Genomic DNA, 24,613 nt, shown 5'->3' on the forward strand with positions numbered 1-24,613 from the left:
GTGATGGAAATGAAGACCAGATAGTTTTGTTTTACAATTAAGTTTAGTTGTTTAGGGGATAAGATGTTTCAAACTGATAGAGATGAGATATGAGACATATTGATTTACATTCAGAATTTTAGACTCACCAAGATAGGAAAATGTTTTCTTCAAGGTTGCCAAATACAAATAGCCAAAACACTATGAATGTAACATTAATATAATTCCTGATTGTTTTGTGGTTCTTCTTGCCGTATGTAGGTTACTTTATATGCATCTAATAATATAAATATTTACATAAAAATATTTTAAAATTATGACCTTAGCAACTGTGTGAATCCACCCAAATCTGCACAAGATTTGGACCACCAACATTTCACCACAGATTGGGGAAAGACCCGGAGGCCTCACTCTTCCTGAAGGTCTGTTATCACTCAATGGTTTCTAGGAGGGGAAGGGTCATTTTCTTCAGTGACAATATGTCTAGTAAGTTGTTATGTTCCACACATGACCCCCTACTTCTGCCACAGAAAATAACCTTACATGGAAGCAATTTTTACATTTACTGCAACCATTAAAATGATGTGCGTTCATGTATATATATTCTATATTTATATCATCTATATCTATATATAAATGATCTGGAAAATAGATAACTAATTGTTCTGATATAGCTTATTTATACAACAAGTTAATTACATAGGAAAGACATACACTATTACATAGTATATTGTTTAACAAATTTTATAATACAATCTATAATAAAAATGCAATGATTGTTATAAAAGACCTCTACTTATGATACCAAAATTACTTTTATGTACTGCCCTATCATTAAGAAACCTCTATCAATACTTGTAATAAAATTAAAGTAATTCTATTAGCCAGGCTCTGGTGGTGCATGCCTTTAATAGCAGCAGATCTCTATGAATTTTAGGCCAGCCTGGTCTACAATGTGGGTTTGAGGAAAGCCAGAACTACACAAATAATCCTTGTCTCAAAAACCAAATGAATGAATGAATAAATAAATAAATAAACTCATCAAATGTTTTTTAAAATGAAATATATTGTTTATACGTGTTAAACATTTATTGTATACCAGCAGTGTCATTAAACACTATAACTTCTAACGGCATTCTATTCATACAACAGTATTCATATCACAATGGTATTGATATTTTAGATTACATAAGAGTCAATGAATACGTAGCAAAATGTTTCTAACTGGAAATTTCTCAAAAATACATTAATTAACTGTCATAGTCTTATAGGAATAAAAGCCTAGAGAGTACATTAAGCTCAAGATGATTATGGAGACATATCCTCAACACAAGGAGCCTGGAAATACAGACAGAAGTGATCAGACTATTAACAGATGCAATATTTGAAGAAAATGCTTTCTTTCACCTATTATAATGCTGGTAGCAGGACTTGGATTATTTACGATCAGTTTAATTAATGGTTTTTCCCCAAGTGATCAGTTGTCAGGAACATGCACACACATATTGTAAGTAACTTCCTAATATTCTCATGACACAGATATTCTAATGAGCTCTTAATAAACACCTTCATTGTGTGATGATGCACGAAGCCAGCGCTGAAGTTGCCTGACAGGAGTATTAATGTGCCACTAAGATAAGCGCAAGAAACAGTATTTGTTGAGATATTGTTATAAAACAACTATAAGCATGCTGATATCTATTTTAAAAATATAAATAAAATGAAAATCATATACTCATGATATCACTTCTGGATTTTATTTTACATTACAGTGAAGACAAATGATATGACATAATTTTACTTAAGAGTATGTAATTTCATAAGGGTTGGACTTTTCAATGCAATTAATGACTCTAGATTAATCCCCCCTCTATTGCATGATTTATTTATTTATTTATTTATTTATTTATTTAATTTATTTTTTTAGAGAGCATTTTAGCAAACTTTATTCTTATTGGGTAAATAATTTTGAACAAATTATTTTTTTCATACTGGAGGCTGAAGCTACATCACCTGGAATGCTAGTGCTAGATTGTTTACCAAGTAACTATATCCCCAAGCTTAAAAATACTATCTTGAGACAAGTTACAGCTAACATGGACAACCTGACCTTGAACTTTTTTTTTTTTTTTTACATCTTGAACAATTTTTTTTAACACATTTTTATTGAAAATTAAAAATAATTCCTATTAAATCTCATTTTCTATCCCATCCCATGCATCCTCCCATTCCTCCCTCCCTCCCACTTTCACCCCAATCCCCCTTCCCTATGACTGTGGCTGTGGGGGACCTCCTCCCCCTGAATATGGTGCTAGGGTATCAAGTCTTTTCTTGGTAGTCCTCTATCCTTCTTCCGAGTGCCATTGGGCCTCCCCCACAAAGGGACATGGCCAAATATGGGGCACCAGAGATCCTGTGAAAGTCAGTCCCCAGTCTCCACTTAGCTGTGGAGAATGTTCTGTCCCTTGGCTAGATCTGGGTAGGGGTTTGATGATGACTGCCCGTTTTGTCCATGGTCTTGAACAATTTTTATTTTTTTCTCTTTTTTTTTTAAATACATTTTTATTAATTTATACATATTACATCTCAGTTGTTAGCCCATCCCATGTATCCTCCCATTCCTCCCTTCCTCCCACTTCCCCCCTACTCCCCTCCCCTCCCCTAAGTCTTGATACCGTATGAGCATATTCAAGGGGAGGAGGTCCCCCTCAGATATTGCATGATTTAAAAATAAGTTTCTGAACTGTGAAGCTAACACCATTTTGGCAATGGTATTCTTTAATTGATGGGAATGGTCTCAAGATTGACAAATCATGTGAATTTAGGTAATACTACATACTAGTTTGAAATTTTGAAAATTATGGCAGAATAATACCTTCACCAATCACATTTTTACCTTTAAATGTATAAACCATAAGGCATTTTGACTTCACTAATGAAAGAGACATCAATAATGATGATGTGTAGTATACAACTTTAGTCATTTTCTATATTCTAAAACGATGCACAGAGCAATTGTGTGAACTGTTTTTTAAAATGGTTGACTTGATTAAGTTCAAAATGTCAGGCTGTCTTCAATCGTCCTGAATAAAATGATTGGCTTCTGGCTTAAAGCAGCTAGTATTTGAAAAGTTTATTGCCATCTAAGAGACTCAGAAATACTAAGAAAATGATCATTTGTGGGCCTGCAATGACGATAAACAATGAATATGAGTTCTTCCTCTTGTGATTCCTCTGTCTGTGTCATGAGATTTATGTACAGAACAGCTTTAGTCTCAGATGTCACCATTTGTTTTTACAGTAAACATAAGTAAGCATTTGAGCAAATGTGAAAAAAGAAGGTTCATCAGTGTGGGCTATGTGATTTAATATGAGTGTGTGTTGAGTAGCCTTTCCTTGGCCCTATTGATTAGAACATTCTTTAAAATGTATATTTTTTTCTGGGCCTCAGAGGTTGCTTTATACACATCCATTCTCTTCTGACAAGACACAGAGATCTAGGTCATGATTTCTGGAGGTAGCAATTCTAATTTTCTCCCATGTTTTTACACTTTTATAAAAAGTAACTGATGGTATGGTGGAATTTAACCATGACATGACAGCACTAGTAGAAAAATCATTGACTCCCACACCTTTTTTTTTTTTTAGATGTAACTTCTGAATTCTGAAAATCTTTTGAACTTTTATAGTAGAATGTACAAGTAGTTATTTCTTGCTTTAAAGTAAAGCAAAAATGTTAAGGTTGAGGAGATTGCTCAGCGGTTGACAATGCTTGCTGCTTTTACAGAAGACTTGAGTTTGGTTCCAGCACCCATGCAAGGTCATTTGCAATCTCATATAACTCCAGTTCATATGGATTTCATATGGATCCCATAACCTCTTTTTGTTCCATAGTCACACACACACACACACACACACACACGCACATGCACACGCACACGCACACAGATGCACACATACACAGTACTGCTTAAAATAAAAATAAATCTAAACAACAGCAATAAAATTCAGGTTAAGTGTCTGAAATAGCTTTTAAAATATGTACGGTAAAAGAGTGCTGGGATGAAAGGCCTTTATTCAGATTACAACCCAAATGATATTCCCTCACTTGTATCTTTTGTTCTCACCCTCCCTTCCTCTTCTGTCCTGTTCTTCTTCCCTAGACCTCTGATAGAAGGGACCTCCTCTTCCACCATATGAGCACAGCTGATCAGGTCTCATCCAGATACACTGCATCCCCTTCCTCTCCATGCCCACTAGGCCTCCTCACCAAGGGGAAGTGATCAAATCTTGGGCAACAGTGTTCGTGTCAGAGGCAGTTCCCTGCTCTCCCCACAACCTTGGAGAATGAGCTGTCCATTGCCTAGATCTGAACAGGTCTAGATTTATTGCCTGCATTGTCCTTGTTTGCTGCAACATTTTGTGCAGGACCCACTGGGTCCTGATCTGCCTGCTTTGATGTTCTCCTTGTGGGGTTCCTAACCCTCTGGGTCCTTAATTCCCCATTCTTACATATCACTCTAAGTGATGAATTAGAATAATTTATGTAGTCACTGATTTAACTTCATTCCTGTTGTTGGGTAAAGCAGATGAATGGTTGATTTTGATATAAATATCAAACTTTTTCTCCCTTGAAAATAAATAAATAAATAAATAAATAAATAAATAAATAGGAAACAATTTACAGTGCAATGCCATTTGCAGTCCAATGGAGCATGAGGTGAATTGGAAATCTGTTTCTCGTTATTTTTATTCTTTTAGTTAGTCTGCCATCTCCCTGATGTTTACATCAGCTCTGGAGCACTATTGTTTTCTCTCTTTCTACTTTGGGACTTAGAATTAGCAGCTGAGAAATTAATTGTCTTCCCACTCCAAGCTAGCTGTGCTTTTGTTTGATGCTGGCCCCTCTGTCCAAGACTTTTCTTACATCACCAAGCAGAAAGCAGCATGCATCCTTTCAGGTTTTGCTTCCTGACAGCACTTGTCTTCCACAGTGGAAAGACAGGGAAGTCAGAGACTCTTTTAAATAGACATACTCAGTTTGTTTCTGCTCTTGCATTACACAAATTCTCCAAAAGAAAATATATGCTGAAAAGTATACCTAGAAAAATCCCCAGTTGTATTACCCAAGGATATGCATTAGCATGGCGAATTCAATTTCAGTGGGGGAGGGACATATCTTGATGTTCAGCTTAAATTATTTTGTACAAATTAGAAATGTTACCTTAATAAATCAATCAAAAAGGCAACATTTTTTGCTAAGCATGCTAGTATTTGCCTTTAATTCCAGCATTCCAAAAACTCAGGCAGGAGGATTGTTTAAGGCCAGCCTAAACTTCATAGAAACACCTTGTGTAAACATCCAGACAAAAGTAGTTTTACTGTGAACAAGAGGGGTTGTTTTTAAGGTGCTAGTTGAAAATAAGAGAAAAGGAGAAGGCAAAACTTGAAGCTGCCAGACCACAAACTATGACAAAAAACCCACAGCTCTAAGCCATAGTACAGAGAACCCTCAAAAGCCTTCTGATTGTTTTCTTCTTGCTGTAAACCGTTTCTGAGAGGCAAAATAAGACTGAAAGCAAATGAGGACATAAAATAACATTTCTCAGAAATTCCTAAAGACACAGAGCCATAGCTAAGCCTGTGGGTTGTGTCAGGACCAGCTCTCCTGTTTACAGTGGAAGAAATGCAAGGGCAAATCTTCATGAGAATTCTTGGCAGCATAAATGATATGCAAATAATTTCACACTTTCCTGAAAACCCAAACCAGAGTATTTTCCCCGATGGCCAATAGAATTAAGAAACCATAATATAGAGTGAATTATAAGACATGTGGGTTTGTTTCTATGCTACTCTTGGAGATTTAATGTATTGAATAATATTAATTATTTCAAATAGCATGAGGTATAAACTGAAGAAAAATATTTATCAGGCACTTTCCCCTTTCTCTGAATTCTTTATTCACAAAATGGTGCTGAAAGAAGACAGAGACTAAGAAAGCTGACTGGTGAATTAAGGAAGAGACTGTGCAAGGTTGCAGAACTGTTTACTGAACCAATTATCCTACTGCCTCAGCACCCATGATAGCAATTCCTAATGGGGTTGTCCTGCAAATTCAGAAGGAGGCTGCATTTCTAAATTTGATTAGAGAAGATGCCCCCTGGACCCTGTACTCATAGTGGATGGCTGAGGAGTGAATTAGTCCTTGACATGGAGAACAGTAGGGGTATGTCATTTATGTGGATTTCTATAATATTTATCAATTCAGAGTCTATTAGACTTAAGGAGATCTTAACATAGAACAGCATGATAGTGCACTTAGCAACCTTAGATTGCTATGGAAAACACAGACTGGAGCAAGTGAAAACAATCTTACCATGAGATCTCACAATCCCTTAAAGCTAGAATATCTTTTTAAAAAGACTACTTCTCCTAATCCTGAATCTGTAAGCAGAATTTATACACTGTATTTTTATAAGCAAGAAAAGGTCAGACAACTACTTACTATTTAATAAATGATCAAGAAGCGCCTTTTTTGATGGAAAACATTTTTAATTTCCTAAGTGAAAACAAAGAATACTAATATTGATTCAGATGCAACTATAAATGCTGATCTCAAAAGTACTGACTGTGATTAGCTGGATGTGCATGGGGCCCACAGGCTACCAATTCTGACTTTTTTTTTCCAGGATGACACTCTAAATCAAAGCAATTTGAGTTTCCCATACTATCATGGAAGCACTGAATACTTTTAAACACTTTTGATACAGACAGTAATGGAGAGAAAACATATTCCTTCCACTATAGACAGTTCTGCACAGTATCATCCCATCTGCTAGGATACATTTCCAGGATAATTTTCTGGAGATTAGAGAGGTAAATCAAATGCAGTCAGTACATGTTTTGTCTTAGCTAACCATTCACGTGAAATGAGAGTAGAATGAGCCAATTCCCCAAGAATAAAATGCAGTTTTCTCTTTCAAAAGCAAGACCTGCATAGCAGCATGTTGATTCCAGAATGTGTAGAAGCCTATTGCAATCAAACTCAGAGGAAAAACATGTATTGATTTATGTGACTTAAAACAGAGCTTTCAAAAAGTGATTTTCTGTAGTTTCAAAAACATAATTTCAGGGCTGGAGAGATTAATCAGTGGATAATGCAATTTCTGCACAACTATGAGGTCCGGAGGACCACCAATACCCACATAAAACCTGAGTATGCCTGGTGGCTCTGAAGTGGGGCCGAGGGAAGAGTTGGATAAGTTAGCTATTTGAACTGACAAAAAAATCTAAGTTCTATGAAAGATCATGACTCAATCGGTAAGACGAAGAGAAGAAAAAAAAAAGACACTTAACCTCAAATTATGTTCTCCATACACATATAAATATCACCCACATGTATGAGTGCCCACAAATCTGTAAGTATACATAAATATTCATATGCATGTCTCACACAAGCACAAAAACATCCCCCTTTATATATCACAAGCTTAAATGATACATTATCAAAAATTGATGAAATTAATCAGCAGAAACCTTGTGAGCTGGTTGCATTTCGCCTACAGCCCTTCCTGAAATTCCTTCTTGGTGACATGCATATACTGTGTCTTCTGTAGTGCTTCTTAATGACCCACGCACTGCGATGTGGACTCACACACTGCCTTTTAGCTCATCTAGCTCCTGGATTTTAGGGAACTATTACTCCAGCCTCTATCACTTCATTTTCTTCCACTCCCTTTTAGTTTTCTGCTGTTGTTTTTCCCATTTGTTCTACGCTTTCTCTCATACACTGATTGTTGAGAAGGGCAACTGAGCCACATCTTCTGGAAGAATGTAGCTTGCCTCTCATGAAATTTAAGAATGTCATGTCGCTGCAAGATTTCAACTTTGGCTAAATTATAAGAAGGATGGTTTGCTTTTGGCTGACAGATTTATTTAAAACTAAACATTAAGAAAAGGCCAACACAGTGCTAAAGTGGTCAGAAGTAAGATAGGAAAAAATGTCATTGTATAACTGGGTCCTTCCTGTGTGCAACTTACTGTCTTTTTTGTTTTGTTTTGTTTTGTTTTAACCACATATGGTTCGCTTATCTTCTGGTCATCACTTTTTTCCATTGAATAACTCTATAGGTTGGTGCATGACAGAAAAAGCTCAGTAAGGGAGGATCCTGCAAAGCAGTCAAATAAACACACGATTGAGAGATTGGATGAGTTCTAGGGATATAAGGAGATGAGTAAAAGCATGTAATGAGGCAATTCAGACACAAAGCACTGCCATGTACTTTGAGATGTTCTCTAGGCCAGAGTAGCTGGGTCAACACAGTGTAGTGATAACAAACCAGCCAGATATGAAGCTTGCACTGCTCTTCTGATTTATTAATTTTTTCTCAATATTTCAACTTAAAAGGTGATAAAAATACAAATATAGATACTTAATTCCCCAAATCAAATATATTAGAGAAAGACTTTAGGTGTATTGTAGCCTAGTTAGGGTCCATAAGAAAACACTGCATAAAGCTTAGTATATAACACTGTATAAACTTCTCAGGATATCAAATTATAACAAATGGTAAAAAAAAAAAAAAGCGACATTTTCAAGTAGTTTAATAAATAAGCATTGCTCTCTGGACCACTTGTGAAAGATAATTATGGAAGAGGGATTTAAAACCAGGGTTTGTCGGACAGGTAAAAGAGGAATAAGCTATAAAAATTAGAAACCTCATTAAGCAAAGAAATTCTAGAAATAAATATCTTTGTATCATCCCCAGAAGGCATATGGAGAAACCCCAATAGAAGGCGAGAAGAGAATATACAGGAAAATGAAGCCAACTGATTCAAAAGAAGAAATTATAGAAAATTACTCTTCTTTATAATAGTGATTCTTGTTAAACTAAACTTGGCTTGAACTGGCTTTCAATTTGTGTTGTCCACTCTCCTTGTACTTGTTGTTGTCCCTTTTTCATGCTTGTGTCCTTAGTTTTCATTTGGGAGATGACTATTTCATGAACTGACATTTTTTTTTCAGTTATTGAGTCATAGCAATCATTTCATTTTAGCAGGAAAGCTATAAAAGGTAGTTATTACTTATAAAAAAATCAATGTCAACAAACAAGGACCTAAAAGGAGTAGGCTTACAATATTATAGTTATTGTTTTATAAATGATGAATCCAACACATCCAGTCTATCACTCAGTTTTTTTTTTGGCATCCAGCTTTAAAACATATCCATAGTCCGAAGATGTTTTCCTGCTCCTGGCACTGCCACCTTGGGGCTAGCTGAATTCACACATTAGATGGCTGCAATGCTCTCTGTTCCACTGTGATGCTCTAGGGTCCTTTCTCTGTCAGGGAACATGTAGACCATAATACTATTCCTAAGAAACATGTGGCATTCCATGTTACTCATTGGATGTCCCAAAGTCTTCACGGTGATTTGGTCCCTCCTCTAGAGACAGCTTCATCAATTCCTAGGACTGTTTTTTGCTTCCTCCACTGCTGCTCTTCTGCTCTTCTCCTCTCTAGCTTCTGCAAACACACTGTGTCCCTAACCTGAGGCCTTCTCCCTGCAGAAACTGGCCCTGTGCTTCTTTGCTCCCTTAGTGCCTTTATGAAAATGGTAAATTTTGGTTGTGAGCATAGCTTATCACTTTTAATCAATATTTAATATTACTATAAGACTTTTGTGAGACTTCAATGACCATTGATGTTGGAGAACCCACCTTGATCTTCTCATTAGATCCCATCAGATAAATTATTTGTTCATTTAGTTTAACCTAAAAATGACTAAAATAATAAACAATATTAGTAACTTCAAGAAACCATTCGGTTTTCTACTTGTTAATGAATTTCTTCTGCATAAATAGTATACAAGTAAGTGAAATTTAAGAGCTGGTCACACAACTGTATATATTTCTAAGCTTATATCATTAATTATATCAACAACATTCTAATTATACATTTTAAAAAGAAAATCAACATTATTTTTATGATTTGAAATAAATCAAAATGTGTATACTGATTCTTAATGAACAAGTCTATTTTTATCCATTTACAAATATATTCAGCATATTAAAACAACACTGCAGAAAATAAATTTTAAAATCAACTTTTATTATTCAGTAACATCAAATATGAAAACCTTAAATATGATGGTCAATTCACAATACTTTTGCTCTGAAGATTTTTATTATACATTTCTAGATAACTTTGTACATTTAACTCCCTTATTTTGAGATAGGAGGAAAGTATATTAATCTAAAGTATCATGGTTATGAACTATGTCAAAATGCTATTTTCATTGTATCTAATGTTTTACCTTATTGATCAGTTTTCTATGCCACAAAGATGAACATTCTGACCCAACCAACACTTGGTCATGGATGGAGGAGATGCTTATGACACTCCATACCTTCTTCAGAAGTGTAGGTACTTAATGGTACTGAGAGAGAAAGGCTCATATTCCACAGTGGCATAGCCAGTAATAGATTACCTTTGCTCAAGTAACTCCCCACAGCCACACACACAACACATACTTGGCAGGCAATCCAATTCATGTAGTGGACCACACAAAGAAAGTAAAGGAGGATTTCTTGGGAAGAAGAAATTTAGTATGGGTAGAGGTAGACAGGATGAGATAATGGAAGGGTAAAATATGATAAAAGTACATTGTAAATATTATGTAATTTTGAAAGAATGAATAAAAACAATGACCCTTTCTAACTATTATATGCCTCAGGAACAATAAAACATGTTTTTACTAAATTTGCTCTAAAAATTGGTTCTACAATTAACCTACACATGTGTCCTATAATGGAGTGCTGCCAAAATAGTATTCTAAATTTATTTGGATGGCATATGTTTCAACTATATAAACTATGTTTTGGTACATATATACATGGTAAAATGATTATCACATAATATCCTGCTGTATTTGTGTACATATATTTGAGTAGTACTAGCATCTCAGCACCGTGTGCAGGGATAGGAAGTTTAAAAGATCTATATGCAAAACTAAAAAAAATAATTCACCCCTTCCCTTTTTTAGCCCAGAATCAAAGCTAGTTGGTGGTTTCTTTGATGACTAAACTCATATCACCTGTTATACAAGCACACTTAAATTTCTCTTCATATTTTTTAGAGATTCAGTAGTTATCTCTTGTTTATTCATGAAAGAGCCATTCATTTTCAAACAATATTTAACCTTTTGATTTTTAAATTTCAGACTCTTTAAACTTATTATTTTATGTTTAATGCACATTTGTTCCAAATAGCCTCTTTTAACTGAATAGATCCAATTGTTCAAGCATGTTTTATCTTTTCTTTCTCTACATTTTTAATGATTTTTACATGGATGAATACAAACAATATTTAAATTAGTTTTATTACAGAACCCAAATTAATTTAGCACTTTCCTTTCAATGGGTAAGCCAGTCAGTAAGCTTCTGAATTACCCAGTGAGTTGTCTTATTTTTCAAACAGTTCTATCTTTTAATTTACTTTCTTTTGAGCAAGTTGAACTTAAGAAAAATCATATGAGAATAATTTCTTATTCTTTGATTCATTATTTATGAAAAGTGAAAATACTACTTCTTTATAGTGTTCCATTACTGAGTCAATTTTAAATGAGATTTATAGTAAAATAAGATGGAAAAAAATCTATGTATACATCTTTTGTTATGGGTAGGTTTTCTTTCTCAATTTCTTAGATTGTCTTCCGAGAAATGGATTTCAAAGAAACAACATGTTTTTATTTTAACCAAAATGTGACAGAACATTTGTGTAATGTAGAAAATTTGTAGACCAGAAAAATCAAGAACTTTATCTTCTTCAATGTAAATTATGCTTAAAATAAAATTCAACAGATGTCTACAAATTGCTATGGTTAGTTTTAATTCTCAACTTAATACAATTTAGAATGATCCATGAAGTGAGTCTCAATAAAGGACTATCTATACCAAGTTCATCCAAAGCCATATCTTGATTATGTTAATAGAATTGAAAAGACCTTCCAAGTGTGGGTAACACTATTTCCTATGCAGAGGATACTTGATGATATAAGACTGAAGAAAATGGTGTGCAAGTATGCATCCATTAACCCTCTCTAGTTATTTCAGTTAAATTAATTGAGGTCCAAAGTCTTCTCCAACTATGAGAGCACCATTTCCAAGTCAGGAGATCCTGATTCATATAACAGTGGAGAAAGTGATTTGAATACAAACAAGCTTCCAACACTCAACATTCACCTAGTCTCATCACTTTGGCCAGTTATGATTCCCCTTTAGTTAGTGTTCCCTAGGAGAACAGATTTATTCTCCCTCCACCCTTTGTGCATTCTCTGTCTCTCTTTATCTCTGTCTCTCTCTCCCCCCTCTCTAATATATATATATATTTTTTTTTATTAATTTTTTATTAATTTTTTCTCCATTATTAATTTATTCTTGTTACATCTCAATGGTTATCCCATCCCTTGTATCTTCCCATTCTTCCCTCCCTCCCATTTTCCTATTATTCCCCTCCCCTGTGACTGTCCCTGAGGGGGATTACCTCCCCCTGTATATGCTCATAGGTTATCAAGTCTCTTCTTGGTAACCTGCTGTCCTTCCTCTGAGTGCCACCAGGTCTCCCCCTATTTTAAGTTGCCTTTTAAAATACACACACATACAAAGTAAGCTTTAAAAAGTAATAGAAAACTCATACCTGAGATCTGAGAATGACGTAGTTAATTGTTCCTTGAGGCTAAGTGTTTCAACAATGACCTCACAGAGGTATGGCCACCAATAGTAACTCAGTCCAGAAGTTTAGGTATCTCAGTACTCTCAAGTTTGCTCAGGAAGCACAGTCAGTTCCCTGAGAGCCACTAGCCCTTAGACCGAGAAGAAATTGTCTTATGCTAATGGAGAAAAAATAAGAAACAATGGCAACTTTGGTTGGAGGAATAAGTGAGTGAACAAATTGATCATTTTCTTTCTGTCAAATCACTTTTACTTGAGGTGCTAACAGTAGATGCTACCCACGACTGTGTAGGCCTTCCCACATTAATCAAGGCAGCCATGACAATTCTTCAGGGAAAAGCTCTACACTCATGTGATTTTATTTTGTGGTAAGTTGACATTAAAACTATTTTTTAAAGAGTCTATGTAGTGACTACTGCAGAAAGAAGTAACCTACTGCAGAAAAATATCTCCCTTGCAAAGCTCAGAGCATCACTAAGTTATGGATGTGAATCTAGGCAGCTTGATAGACATACTTTAGTGAAGCAACAGGGTCAGCTTTCTGAGGATGGGCTACCACTTACTTAACCATTTTTTTAACTAGGCTTAGAGTATTAGAGATGAATTCCATCTTGTGGAGGGTGCATCAATTCAACAGAAAAGCATTATTTGTCCCATACCAGTCCTACCAATATTCTATCTGTGGACATAAGTTGCCTGAGAGGTCAGCAGTGTAGCATGCAGAGTCCACAGATGAGTGAGGTTGTTGATATTTTTTTTTCTTCCAGCAGCCTGCATAACATCATCCAGAGCTATGACAACTAGCCAGCAGGAAAGAAGCTTCCAGCTCATTTCCAACTTGATTTCTCTATGACTTGTGACTGAAGTATGTGATGTCATTAACAATAGAGTTTTGTAGCCTTTAGTTCCGGTGGACAAACAGGACCAGTAGCAATAACTTATATTGTTTTGGAAGGCACAGGGGCCTCCCAGAACAACAATAAAATGATCAAGTGTGAGATTTTCTAACAAAATAGCAACATATCAGTACACAAAACTTAGGCATTTAGAAGATTTTGATTTCAGGTTTTTAGAGTAGGGTTGCTGATTTTATTTTGATTTCTTCATTGTTCAGAGGAGGAAAACAAGGCAAAGAAATATTTCTCATATTCTCTGAGATCACCCATTAAGTTGGTAGAAAGATCAGTGGAACTCAGGTTAATGTACAATGCCACACTCACACCTTGTTGAATATAGAGTCTAGTTGAACGGGTCTGAGCTCCAGGCTTAGTTTATGCTCCTAGGTGATAAAGAGACTATTCTGAAGATCAGTTGTTGAGTAACAATGCAATGCATTATGCTGTCTCTTAATATAATTGGTAGGTATTGATCAAGCAGGAAGTAAGCAAAGAATGAATACTTTCTGCCATGCAAATTTTCTATGCCACCAGTACTTTCCTACCAAGCCAGAGGATTGAAGCTTTTGCTACAGCTTAAATAAGACTGTTTTCTCTACATGTGCGGCATCATCCAACTGCTCTACCTTTGGGCCATATTTAGATTTTTGCTGTGTTTTAGTTTTTGTCTGCTTGCTTGCTTATTGAGACATATCTTTAAATATACCAGGATGGTTCTGAGGTCACTATATAGCTTGAGATGCTCTCAAACTCCCTACTCTCTTGCATTATTCTTCGAACTACAGGTGCAGAACACCACATTTAATTTTTTAATATTTTCTGTGTTGCTAGAAACAAGGTGTTTTCCACACTAGGCAAAAGCTCCACACCTAAAGTATATTTTAAGCCCTTATTCATATAATTTTTGAATCTAAAATGTTCTTCCAACAAAAATAATGCGTGTTCTGTGCTCATGTAATTTATTGTGCCAAGGAATCTTTAGAAGTATTTATTACCAAGGTAAACTTCAAACACAACTGTAGGCTTATAAAGCTATCCTCTGTCTTATCTCTTATGTTCTGTGCCTGAATTATGGTTTTCTTTAAAAGGACTTTTTATTCTTGATACATATATGAAATTTTGCTGAGGCCATGTAGTGTAACACAAATCTAGTTTTCTGGATGGTATAAATATTTCTCTCAGTAATTTTGAGGTTTCATATAAATGGCTGAAACAAAAGTGTCATTGAACATTTGACAACCATACTACCATATGAAAAATTTCACTAAATCTTTGTTTGTATCTTTCCCTTCTTCAGTTGTAAGGCAGTGAATTTTAGCTCTTTTCTACCCTTAGCTTTTGCTTTTACACAGGACTTTTATTGATTTCCTGAAAGCTTTGAACATTTTAAAAAATTTCTTGAAAACTTTCTCATAGAAATTTATTAGGTTCACGCATAACAAACAGCTCTTCAATGTGGGCCATATCTTAGGTTTAGTCAACATTGTCAGTTCTGGCCGGGGCATTTATTTCCTAATACTTTAACATCTTTATCTTCGTGTTGTCTCTGTGGGAGGTATATGCATAATCACACCATCAGCATGTTATAGATGTAGCACCTATTAATAAGGCCTCTGAGTAAAGCAATACCTTGTTGGAAACAATTATAGGCAATTTGGCTTTAAAAAGCAAAGTAATTGAGAGTTTCAATGTTTAATGAGCTTTTCTGGATTGTGACAAAGCCATAAACAACTTTAGATTTATAAAATGCCCACAACTGTAGTCATTCCCCATGGAGATACCCTTTTCCCATGAGAAGTGAGTTATGTGTGTGGTAGTACACCATTAAGTTTCAGGGGGTTTTCCCTTAGCTCTTGGAATAATGCCTCATGAGATTCAATAAATATTACACAAATACATAGGCCATACAGCTAGGCTCTTCTCTGACTACCTTATAATTTAAAATAGCTCATTATACTAATTTGTATTCTGCCAGTAGATATTAAGTACAACTTATATTATTTACAAAAGGGATATAAAGGTATAAATTGATCCACAAGTTTAAGGATATAGCCAAGTGCTTCCTAAGCATCAGTTCCATGAAAGAAAAGGCTTAGACATCAGCTAGGCAGCATGCACAGGCTCTGTAAAGACCCAGGTCAGATGAGGTCCCAGCTCTGAGAGGGGAAACAGGCACTGCTCACATCCTTTAACTAGAAGCTATCTCCAATTGACAACCATTTGTCAAAGAAAAATTAGATTTCTTCAACAGACTCTCACTGGACTTACAAACCAGACATAAGGGCAGGCCGCAAGCCCCACACTATAGATAAATAATACAAAACAACCTTAACAATATTTTTGGAGGGTTTTGTCTTAACCTCATAATACTTTGCCTGGACATTTTTCTTAACTTTCTGATATTTTTCTTATATATCATAGCTTTCAATTTTGTGTAAGGGGTGTCTATTTGTGTAAGTGTGTGTGTATGTGTGTGTGTTTCTGTATATTTATAATTGTTTGTATGTTTTCTAATAAGAAAGGGTGTCGATTTTAATGGGTTGGGAGGTGGGGATGATTTGGGAGGAATGTGTGTGAATAAAAATCAGAATTCAATTTATAGGTAAAAAAATCAATTTTCCTGAAAAAGAAAAAGAAAATAGAACAACCCCACCCCAACCTCGGGGAAATAAAACTTGCTAGTCAAAACCCAGCAAGCAGATATGCTGTGCTTTCCAGGTTCCCAAGAGGGGAGCTCATAGCATAGCATGGTCAGTCAATGGGACAAGTTAGAATTCTGACATTTAGAGGAGTCAGTTCTTCCATTTAGGATTGTGAAAGTGAAAATTTTGAATTTTTAAAACTAACAAAAAAGAGGGTAGTAATTTCGATGTGAGAGTTGGGGTTAAGTGTTGGATGGACAAAAAAAAAAAAAAAAGAGCCTTAACAATGCATCTGTTGTCATTGTTTAAGAAGGAAAATAACACAGTAGCATAACAAGAGCCATCAATTCATGAAGAAATGACTAAGAAGCAGCAGCATGTTAGGCGTTGGTCACAGGTTCTCCTGCAAGTTCTCTCAGGGTTGGTAATGGAATTAATTTGACAGAATAGAAACGGAAAAGGATGTTTACAGATAAATACATCTGACATGTATCAAAATGCTTATATCACATGCAGTAGTAACTCCAGAACATTCACTAAAGGTGTGGGCTTCTAGAACTTTTCACATTCAAACAGGTTCTCTCTACAAGTCCACTTTCTCAAATAAATTATCTTGTATTTATTTTTGTCATTTTCTTCAGCAATGTGCATAATCTCTAATAACACTTCTTAACTGATTTAATATTTTCTTATTTTTATTTTTCCTGTTAATGCAAGGCTATAGCCATTGCATGTACAATGCAATGAATTGTAGCCCAGGCTGGCCTTAAATTCACTGAGTAGCAATTTTTTGTTTGGGCTGTGGATTTGATTGATATAGTCTAGAATCAAGAGAAAAGGAAATCTCAATTGAGGGCTTACTCAGATTAGCCTTGCCTGTGGGCATGTCTGTGAGGAACTGTATTTATCATCTTAATTGATAGCGAAAAGCCCAGCTCACTGTGGGTGGCATCATTTCTTGGGGAAGTGATCAGGGGCTGTATAAGAAAGACAGACTGTGCAAACAGGATTTCTCCCTAGCTCTGTTTCAAGTTCTTCCCTAACTCTCCTCTCAGAGATAGACTACGACCTAGAAATGCAAGCCAAGTGAACACTTTTCAACACTGAGTTGCTTTGGATGAGAGCGTCTTATTAAATAAAACTAGTAGTAGCATCCCAGGCTGGCTTCAAACTCATTGCAATTCTCCTACCTCAGAATATCAAATGCTGGAATAAAAAAATAATAATAATAAGAGACCATCCTGGTATTTAAAACTTTACTTGAAAAAAAAACATCCTGACAAAGCTTTGTATGACTTGGAATTACAAAAACTAATGCTCAAGATCTCCAGCTTTTGGAGTGTGTTTTCTCCGCAAGAAAAATGCCCGAATTGGAAGAAATAAATGCATCTGTTAATGTGATAGGAAAATCAGAATTCTAAATGTATATATCACTGGAGTAAAAGTTTCAGATTTTCTTATTTCTGTAATAAGTAACATGGAGTGAGTATGCAGTTTTCAGGCCCCCTTACCACTTCCTCCAAACACATGTATACAAGCAGCTCTAGGGAAACGAATAATTCTTCCTGCTCCTAGCCCGTAGCATAACTCCTCTATGGCAGTGTGCTGATGAGGTATTTGTGAGTGATTCTGGTCTTGCTAATGACCTTCAAAGTCACACTGACCCTAGGGGACATCCCTGTTGCAAACGTATTTTTTCTTATTTAACACCACAGTGACTTTTTGAGTCCAACGTGAGTACACTGCAATTCCTTCATATAGGAACCTGCGCTGCGCTGTTTTCCCCCAGTTTTCCAGGGTCAATCACTGGTGATGATCTTTAATTTACATCTTGGAATGTCTGGTTATCAGCAACCATGAATTCCAGATACATATTTTAAAGATTCAAAAACTGCTATATAATAAAAAAATACGATAAAAATATTTTACATCCTCCTTTGCATGTGAGATAAGGGAATTATGTGAATGGGGGGGGGTCTGGGTTTGTCTACTCCTAAGTGAAGACAGTGTTTCTGTGTGAGGCGATCTTGTAGGGCTACCCCGCTGAACTCCTCTCTGTACCCTTCTGATAGTGCTCCACTCTCTGTGTACCGCGAGGGCGTGTGTCAGCATCACTCAGCCGCTATCTTCTGTTCCAAGGTCAAAGCTTGGTTGTATCACAAATGCATGGAAATATAGAGGACAATCTGAGAATACTGCAGTGAAATTACCAAGGCTGAGCTTGAGTTGTACAAGGAGAATGCCCTTTCTGTATTTTTACATAGCTGAGCTGTAAGTTTCAAATTTCATCATACTGAAATATAAAAACTAATCTGCATTTAAGCCTCCTTTTATGCCAGGCAACGGGGTGGTGTGTTGCACAGCTGAAGTTACATAATGCTTGTAGCAACCTTATGTTTTAGCTGAGGAATTGCCATACATTGCAGTGGAAAGACTGAGAGCACAAGTTAAATATCTTGTCAAAGTTATAAGATTTAAAATTCAGGTCTGTCTAACCACACTCACACGCTTTAATTATTTTATTACTCTAGCGCAATACACAAGACTTAGGTGAGTGATTTTTGTTCCTATGGTAAGTTTTCATTTTGGCCCATTTTAAAATCTATTTTTATTTTATGAACAGATTCATAAAAACATAAAGGTTTTATATCTTAATGGGATTTTTGTTAATATTCAGTATGTGTATACACTGTGCAGTTTTTAATTCACTTTAAGTATATTTGTATTTTCAAACACTTTATATATTTTGCTGAAATTTTTCATAATTTTTGAGTGCTGGTCCGAGCCAACATTGTCTCCACACTAAAACATTATTTATTCATTTGCAAACAAATATTTACATTTATGTATTTATTTACTGCTGGGCAGGAATCCACAAGTTATTCAGCATATGTAGAAGGCCTAAGACAGCTCTCAGGAGTTTGTTCTGTGCTTTCATCACGTGAGTCACACGGTCAAACTCATGTCAGGTTTTGTGTCACCTGCTGCTCCATCTTTCTTGTTATCTTCACTTATAAATGAGTGACGAGCTATCGATTTAAGTGCAAACATAGAAGGAGTGGCACAAAATGAGGATAATTTAGTTATCTATCATATATTCATCTTTGGGTGGGGTTATTTATACTATAAAATTCTTCTAGCATGACAACTTCAATATCTTTTTTAAAAATTTTATTAATTTATTCACATTACATCTCAATGGTTATCCCATCCCTTGTATCCTTCCATTCTTCCCTTCCTCCCATTTTCCCCTTACTCCCCTCCCCTATGACTATGACGGAGGCAGACCTCCTCCCCCTGTATATGCTCATAGAGTATCAAGTCTCTTCTTGGTAACCTGCTATCCTTTCTCTGAGTGCCACCAGGGCTCCCCATCCAGGGAACATGGTCAAATATGAGGCACCAGAGTACAGGTGAAAGTCATACCCCACTCTCCACTCAATTGTGGAGAATGTCTTAAATATCTTAAAATAATGTATTCCAGAGTCATTCTTATGGCTAGCAATAGGGATGCAAGCCCATTTTAAACCAGAAGATATAAACTAAGTAGTTGGGTATGATTTTGGAATGGTTCTTTAGAAGGGACTACTTAAGCTTGAATGCATCTTTTGTGATATTTACATCCCACCTTAATCTATCTTGAAAAAAATGAAAGAAGATACACCTGTATTTGGGAATGTTTACGACTGGATGAGGTAGTTGGTAACTCCTTTCAGTGTCTAAGAGTCTGACTGTCCAAGCTTTGTTTTTTATAAGGTTGAAACAAAGTTCTAACACACTTGAGAAGTCCCAGGCTTTTCTTACCAGCACCTAGATGCAGGTTCCACTTGATGACTTAATATATTCCATAAAATTAAACCCCTAGAAAAGTTCGATGATCTTAAATAATTTTGATTAAAATGACCTTATTTCTTATGCATTTAGAAGGGGATTGAAGTATGTGGTAAAATATGTCTTTTTATTAATGAAAAGAATATTTTCCCCTCAGACTAAAGGCATATTTTGTTTCTAAATTAAAACAGTAAAAGTGGCTTTTAGAAGGAAATATTAAGTAAACTCATTTAAGTACATTCATATTTCAATTACATACACACTTTATGTAATAACAAAATTAAATTAAAAAATTTTTTGTGTGATGATAGGAATTGAACATAGGTTACAGTTTTAATATAGTCTCAAAACATAGATTGACTATTGTCTCAGAGAAATTCTTAACTAACTATACAACACAATGCAAGCAAATAAACAGAAAAATACTAAAAACTGACATTATTTATACAATTTTATAATGAAGAATGGTGTGCAGGTGAGATTATTCAGTAGAGAAAGAACTTGACCCTGAAGCCTGGGCACCTGAGTTTGATCACTTGAACCCAGATAAGATGATAAAGGCAAAAGGAGAAACAAACACTGGATGAAAGCAACACATGCCAGTGATCCTACAGTGAAATCAGAGAGAAAGGCCCTGAATAGTAAAGTCAGGGTTCACTACGCCGGAGGACTCAGCATGGCAAACACAGGAAAGGCCACCTCTCAACATGCTGGAAGGTGAAAACGAACTTGTAAAAGTTGTCCTCTCACTTGCGTAGATCCACTGTGTGGATCTGCACGATGCACGCACACACACAGACACACATACACACACACACACACACACACTACTAACGAACACACGCACACACAGTATCTCCCCTCCATCAAACACACCATCTACATTTAAAAAGAATCTTCCAGTTTACTGAAGAAAAACTAAATTCCAGTGGCAAAATGAAGCTGTACCATGAGCTGGTCACACTTTCATACCGTTACTGTATTTTATAATACCTGTAAAAATAAAAACGAGAAGCTGACCTTTGTCAACCCTTGACATTTCAGTGAAAACGATTATTTATCTGGTGCAAAACAAAGGGAAGGTGTGCTTTTATACATTGAGAAGAATTCAGTGAAAGTGATGTGCAGTTTTACATTCACTGCAGTTTAGAAGATTTGGGGGGAAAGCACTTATCAACAATGAAGAAAAGCCTTTCACATATTTGTAAAGACAACTGCTTGAAGTGTTGATTTTGGAGAAAGAACTTTCTAAACCTAATTCTTGGAAAGGAGACTTAAGCAAATACAATGATTGTGGAAGATACATCTGTACGTGGCTAAGCAGGTGTAGGGGATAGAAATAATCACACAAGGCAGGAACTGCCGTTGGAAAAGCGAGTAGCAGTTATTCTCATGCGGTGCACACTCGCGAGGTGCAATACTGTGAACTCCTCCAGGATTTACTCCCATCTGGTTCGCTTGTAGTCTGATTACTTTTGATCCTTATTACTATCTAAGAAATTGATGTTTATCAACAGTGATGTTTTAGAAGGTAACCCCCTATGGGCATCCAATTATTTTCTTCTGCATCCTGCTACTGGGGGAAGGAAATTGATTGACAGATGGCTCTGGAGTGAAATCCTTTGGGCCCAGTGGGGTGCATCCAGATTGATTCAATGCTGAGACTCCCACGAATCTTCCAAATACACCCTAGGGAACCCTAATTGAACTCTAGGGGTCTCCGTGCTTAATCCACTTTCAACTCTCCATCACTACCTGCCTCCTGAGCCCCCAACGCCACCCAAGGAATCTTCTTAGGCCCAGGCACAGCTTCAAACAACAACAACAAAGTTATAGTCACTAAAACAATCTTCCTATGGCATGGATGTTTCCATTCCAGATAGGCTACAGCTTTTCGCTAATAAGTTGTGCTTCTCCCAGGGCCTACAGTGCCTATTATTGTGTACCCATTTACAATACTATCACAAAGAGTCCCAACCTGGATCCTTTAAGAGCAAAATAAACTTATTTTCCACATTCCAGAGTGCTTTGAAGATCAACATCAAAACACCTGCTGACCTCATGTCTTCCAAGGGCAAAAGCTTATGAAGAAAATGCTCTTCTGCCTAGAATGTTGTTCTTTTGCGTTTCTTCTCAAGTCCTTGAACATCTCGTCGTATCTAACTCTAACGCCATTTGCTTAAAGGCTTTTGGTAGGCTTTCATACTCCTCTCTCGGTTTCTGAGTGGCTTGAGAAATTATTCTTGTAGTATTTTCACTCAGTGTTTTATACTAAGGATTTGCTTATTTGTGGCCACGTGAACAATGGCATTGAAAGACTAGGTTTGCCTTGACTATCACTTTTCATACCTAGTAACTGTTCAGTACGCGTAATTTGAATGAAAGTGTCCTGGCTTCAGTCCTTATCCTCTCTGTCTCCTTTCTCCTCAATAGAACCTTAATAAAAATTTATGCCCTAGAGAAAATTATCATTGGGATAACCAAAAGGAACTGTTTTGAAGTACATACAGTTTGAGGCTCTGTGTTAGAAATAATTATTGTTGCTGTCTAAAGCTCTGTGTTTCTTTACTGAAGTTCTGTAAAATGAATAGAATGGCATTGGAAAATAGCTCCCAGTGGTTAGCTACCTGACTTGATGGTCTGTACAGCATCTTAATAGACTTACGATTACTGGAAATGTTAGAAAGTCTTCCTGCCTCTGAGGTCTAGAAAGCAGATTTACTAGTCTTGCCATAGCACAATACAAGTACTTCTCAGTCCAGCTACAATTTAGTTTTTGAAAGAGTCATGAGAGTGAAATTAGCATATGGCCAATTTGCTGGATGCCCAGAGGTTCTTGGATCCTGCTGATACATCTTTATCTGCTCATTAGGATTATGGCTTGAAATTTCGTTTACTCAAGTTTATGCCTATTACTCTAGAAGTCAATGCACATTACTAGGGCAGCCTTTGAAGCATATACAGATGAATGATAGCCATGCACATGCATACATGTCTGTGTGCTTGTATATTTGATTAGCTTTATAGATTTTATATGCTGGTAAGTTTTTTTTTTACAGGGAAATTCAAACTATGTGTCCTTCAGTACTGAAATTAGCAGGTTGAAAAAGCTCCACTTGCTGTGATATAAAAAACTATTTTTTACAGGTCATAGATTAGAATATTAAAATTAAGAATTTTTATCATAATATGCTATCACTTTTCTCCATCACTCACATCCTACTGCTAAAGAGCAAGGCCAGAAGGATCAATTAGAACCAAGAGGAAGCAAAGTATTGATAAGCACAGGGAACGAGGAGATGGACGAGAAGTGTTTTCTCCTCCACTTTAATTGAAAACAAAAAAAGACTTTTTTTTTCACATAATATATCCTGATTATGCTTTCCCCTCCCTCCACTCCCTCCAATCTTCTCCCAATTCCCCTACAATCCAGATTAGCCCTTTTCTGTCTCTTATCATGAAACAAACAGGCTTCTAAATGATAATAAGACAATAAAATATATAAATCATAATGAGACAAGCTAAATTTTAACACATCAGAATTGGATAAAACAAACAAGAAAAAGCCCAAGAGAAAGCACAAGAAACCAAGACCCACTTGTTTACACACTCAGGAATCCAATGTAATACTAAATTGGAAGCCATACTATATACACAAAGGACTGGTAGGGTAAACAGAGAGTAAAAATGTATAATAACAATAAAATAATAAATACTAATATTTTTTTCATATAAAAGGAAAAAACCTGACTCTATACTGTAAGACAAAGAATCTCCAAAGATACTGTTGAGTTAATTTTCTGTTGGTATCTACTCCTGGGCATGCACAATTTGTTTCCTTAGTGAGATGATTTCGAAGGAAACTAAATTTTCATTTGCAAGTGGTAATTAATTGGAGATTACTTCTGGCTTAGGATGGGCCATGTGTCCACTTCTTTCAGCTTTACCCCATCTACTATACACTCATGCAGGTTCTGTGTATGCTGCCTTCATCTGTGAGGTCAAATATTCTTCAGTCTTGATGATTTAGAGGACCTTGTTTTCTTGGGGTGGCCTCCACCCCCTCAGGCTCTTATATTCTTTCTGCCTCCACATTCAAGAAGGTTCCTTGGTCTCTGAGTGGAGGTATTTGAGGGAGATCTCACATTTAGGATTTGGTGTTCCAGGTCTCTGACTCTCTCTATAATGTCTGGCTATGGGTCTTTGCATTTGTGCCCTTATGGTACAGGAGTAAGCTTTTCAGTTACTCTTACAAATTCTGTGCCACCATTGTACTAGACTAGCTTGCAGGTAGGACACGATTATAGATCAAAGGTTGGTGGATGGGGGTTGGAGTTTACATTTTTCCTCTGGTAGTGTGCAGAGGGTGAAGGTTCTATGTGGGCAGAAGCGCAACCATTTCATACTCAATGAATGGTGTAGGTGGTTTGAAGAGCATCCTATAGCCTGTTGTTTGGCGTTCTCAAGACATCCCTTTGGCCAACATTTCAATTAGATGTAACCCAGTCCTGTTACTAGAGATACCATTGGAGAT

At 36.1% G+C, this 24,613-nt stretch overlaps 1 long non-coding RNA gene across 2 annotated transcripts in view; it reads right to left on the reverse strand.

Moving 5' to 3' along the window:
• Positions 1–9,471: 9,471 nt before the first annotated feature.
• Positions 9,472–24,613, reverse strand: part of LOC311581277 — a 62,021-nt gene continuing 46,879 nt past the window's right edge. For both annotated transcript variants that reach the window (XR_014773729.1, XR_014773730.1), the window contains 3 exons: positions 19,089–19,277; positions 12,676–12,868; positions 9,472–9,762 (listed from right to left, as the gene is read on the reverse strand). This is a non-coding gene — a long non-coding RNA (uncharacterized lncRNA). The remainder of the gene's footprint in view (positions 9,763–12,675; positions 12,869–19,088; positions 19,278–24,613) is intronic.

The sequence above is a fragment of the Acomys minous genome (assembly GCF_964271855.1).
Source record: "Acomys minous genome assembly, chromosome: 13".
In the NCBI taxonomy this organism is placed as follows: domain Eukaryota; kingdom Metazoa; phylum Chordata; class Mammalia; order Rodentia; family Muridae; genus Acomys; species Acomys minous.